Raw genomic sequence first — 3,632 nt, 5'->3', positions numbered from 1 at the left:
TTGCTGTACGCGGGCCTCTCACTGTTGTGGCCTCTCCCGTCGCAGAGCACAGGCTCCGGACACGCAGGCCCAGCAGCCATGGCTCACGGGCCCAGCCACTCCACAGCATGTGGGATCCTCCCGGACCAGGGCACGAACCGTGTCCCCTGCATCAGCAGGGAAACTCTCAACTACTGCGCCACCAGGGAAGCCCTCCTTCCCTCTTTAGTTAAATCTTTTGTGTTATACCTGCATCTGTGTCTGTACCTCTCTATCTTGGTGGTACAGAAAGTAGAAAAGAAACATCAAAAATTAGATCCTTTAGGTCATTTGTAAAGCACTTTTTCACACAATCTGCCCTTCATTCCCACAGGTAATTATGAATTGTTGGTAGAAAGTTATTGCCATCAGTCTTAGAGAGATTAATATGAGCAAAACTAACAGTTCTCTTCTCTCCTACTTAATGACTGCAGTCAGAGGTTTTTTTACATTAATATAAAAGAGAAGGCAGATAAGATGAAATCAGTCTTCTTAGAAGCTTCAGCAGCAATCTAGTCTCTTTCAAATATGAAACAGCAACTCCCCTCTCCATACTTCAAAAAATTAATATAGCATTTGAAATTATCCTTTCATTCTACTTTTATTATAATGATCCAATTTTAAGTTACTATAGTAACCACTTTGGATTTGAGTGAAAAATTCATTATTGTCACTTTAATTGTTAGGTTTTTGTTTTCTACTCTAGCTACATTGGAGTTTAAAAATGGAAACTAGATTTATCTTGTACTATTCTCTAAATATTATGGAGCACAAAGACAATTCAGACAATGATTCTGTATGACTATTATTGGAACTATCTGTTTATATACCAATCATTGATGTCTGTTTTAGAAACATTAGATATTGTACTAAGGTAGACCATAGTTCGGTATAATTAAATAAAAGAGTGTTAATAACTAATATTCAACACTCCACTAAAAAGCATACAACATGCAACTACTTCTGTGATACTTAATTATTAAAGAACATTTATTTGTTACTTATATTGAGGAATATAAAGATGGTGGTCGTGATATTTACATCATAACACAATGTGTGCTTTAGGAGAGAGGACCCCATAATGGATTAGTCTGATTTTGTCATAATATTCATCAAAATTACCAATTAATGTAAGTTGTCCATGTCTGATTATTTTTTAAATTTCCTAAGCGCCTGATTATCTTCAACTGTTTTACTGGTTATTGCCCTTAAAAAACTATTTGTGGACTTTGGATCCAACATCTTAGCAAGGAGGCAGTGGTAGCAGCTGCTCTTTGAGTTTTGCTATGCTGCCCAAGGATGACAAAAAGAAGAAAGATGCCAGAAAGTCAGATAAGAAAGACAAAGACCCAGGGAACAATTCTGGGGGCAAGGCCAAAAAGAAGACGTGGTCCAAACACAAAGTTTGGGAGAAGCTCAATAACGTAGGCTTGTTTGACAAAGCAACATATGACAAACTCTGTAAGGAAGTTCCCAACTATAAGCTTATAATCCCAGCTGTGGTCTCTGAGAAATAAGATTTGTGGTTCCTTCACCAGGGTAGCCCTTCAGGAGCTCCTTAGTAAAGGACTTCTGAAACTGGTTTCAAAGTACAGAGCTCAAGTAATTTACACCAGAAACACCAAGGGTGGAGATGCCCCAGCTGCTGGTGAAGATGCAGAACAGGTCCCACCAACTGTCCATTTTGAAAAATAAAACTGTATTAAATCAAAAACAATCATTTGTGGAGATTCCACAAGGCTTGTAATAAGTGTGATTTCCTCCTTCTGACTGTGTTTTGGGGGCTCTACAAGTCGGAGATCACATCAAACCAAATTCACTGACCACCTACGCTATATGTTCCTAGGGTACAAATCTGTATGAGGACAGGTGTTCTCAGGTCTATTTTATCCCCCTTCCTTTCCCTTTTCCTGCTCTTCTTAGGTCTAGAGAAGCCTTCTCTCTGGACCTGTGGGGTTGGTAGGATCAGAAGGTGACCGATTAGTTGTGGTTCATCTTCATCCTCACCCTTACCCCTCCAATGTCTTCAAGGCAAAAGCAACTTCGGCACTCAAATAGTCCTCTAACCTCTTTGGTCAAGCTCCCCCTCAAAATGGGTCTGCTAGGGCTGCATAATCTTTACAACTCCTCAGTGGTTTTTTTTTAGGGTTAGTTTTGTAATGCAGATTTATTTATTTATTTAAAATTTATTTATTTATTTATTTATTTATTTATGGCCACACCAAGCGGCTTGAGGGATCTCAGTTCCTCAACCAGGGACTGAACCCAGGACATGGCAGTGAAAACCTGGAATCCTAACCACTAGGACAACAGGGAACTCCCACAACTCCTCAGTGCTTTTAAGGTGATTTATTCAGAGTTGTTTTCAGCCAGAGAGTTTGATTCGAATAACCCACTACCTAACCTGCCCTTATGGGGAATAGCTATTACATTTTTATTGTATGAAATTATGCATTTATGTTTAACAACTGTGATACTTGCTTTTAGGACCTTCACAATGCAAAAAGATGAAGGAAATGTAGTCCCACATTTTTTATTTGTTTTGAGAGATTAGTAACCATATGGAAGACTGCTCTGCTGTAGACTTTTGGGGGAAAAAGGTGTGAGACTTTTGATGGATTGTCCCATTAACATTATGAAACTGAAGAGCCCATTTTGCTTGATGACACTTGTTCTTTCCTCAAGGGGTAAATTCAACTGGTTAGCCAATAAGTTGCATCCTTGCCTTGAAGAAATAACCACCAAAGGAAAATCACTCCTACCTGGTTTCCCAACCACCTCCACCTGGTCCTGAGCTGCCCTGTAGTGGCCAAGTTCCAGCCTCGTGAGGGGAAGCTGTGAGGGCAGCTAACTGATTCAGACTGTAGAGACAGCATTTAGTCAACAGCCTTGTCTCTCATACCCTGATGCCTTAGAACTCCAACGTGTGTCTGTGAAAATGAAGGCAGATTCCTGACTCTGGCTACGGATAAGTGGATAAGCTTGGGCCAAGTTTGTGACTTCATAACTTTTTAACAACAGCTCCATTTATAGCTCAGTGCTTAACTAGCCAGAACAATGGATTTGATTCCTGAAAGGCCAAATCAATAACATTGGACACCACAGCTTTGAGGGCAGGATTACAGTGAAAGTGATATTTTAGATCTTACAGAGGAAAACTAAGTTCACATTTACTAAAAACACAATTTAGGTGTTAACATACTTCCTAATATACACTTAAAACTTGTCTAAATTACCCAAGATTAACCAAAAGGAAGTATAGAAATGCATTGTAAATATGAAAAAACACTAAACTTAAAATCACAATATCATGCTATTCTTCTTTTAGCATATTAAAATAGAGGTCATCTGAAATTCATTGAGTATTAACTCATAGTTTTTACATAAACATAAATAGCATATTTTACCTAAGACACTGGAGTTTTTCTGAAAATAATTAGTCCATTAAAATTAGTTCAGTTCCTTTAGAAATGAATAGGCTAAAATGCAAAGCAAGATCTATTTATCCAAGAACAAATTGAACCAAGATTTTAATTTATTTGTTAGTGAAACAAAATTGTTAATCTTCTATTAAAAATTATTTGTATTTGTATAATATTCTATGGTTTATAAAG

At 37.9% G+C, this 3,632-nt stretch overlaps 1 pseudogene across 1 annotated transcript; it reads left to right on the top strand.

Annotated features, from left to right (window-relative positions):
- The first annotated feature begins 1,304 nt into the window (after window positions 1–1,304).
- LOC308608591 (small ribosomal subunit protein eS25-like) lies at window positions 1,305–1,706 on the top strand (annotated as a pseudogene). The gene has a single exon. The product of its transcript is annotated as a small ribosomal subunit protein eS25-like (transcript).
- Window positions 1,707–3,632: the final 1,926 nt, after the last annotated feature.

The sequence above is a fragment of the Mesoplodon bidens genome, assembly GCF_964165515.1.
Source record: "Mesoplodon bidens genome assembly, chromosome: X".
In the NCBI taxonomy this organism is placed as follows: Eukaryota; Metazoa; Chordata; class Mammalia; order Artiodactyla; family Ziphiidae; genus Mesoplodon; species Mesoplodon bidens.
This window is presented reverse-complemented; position numbering and strand designations above follow the sequence as displayed.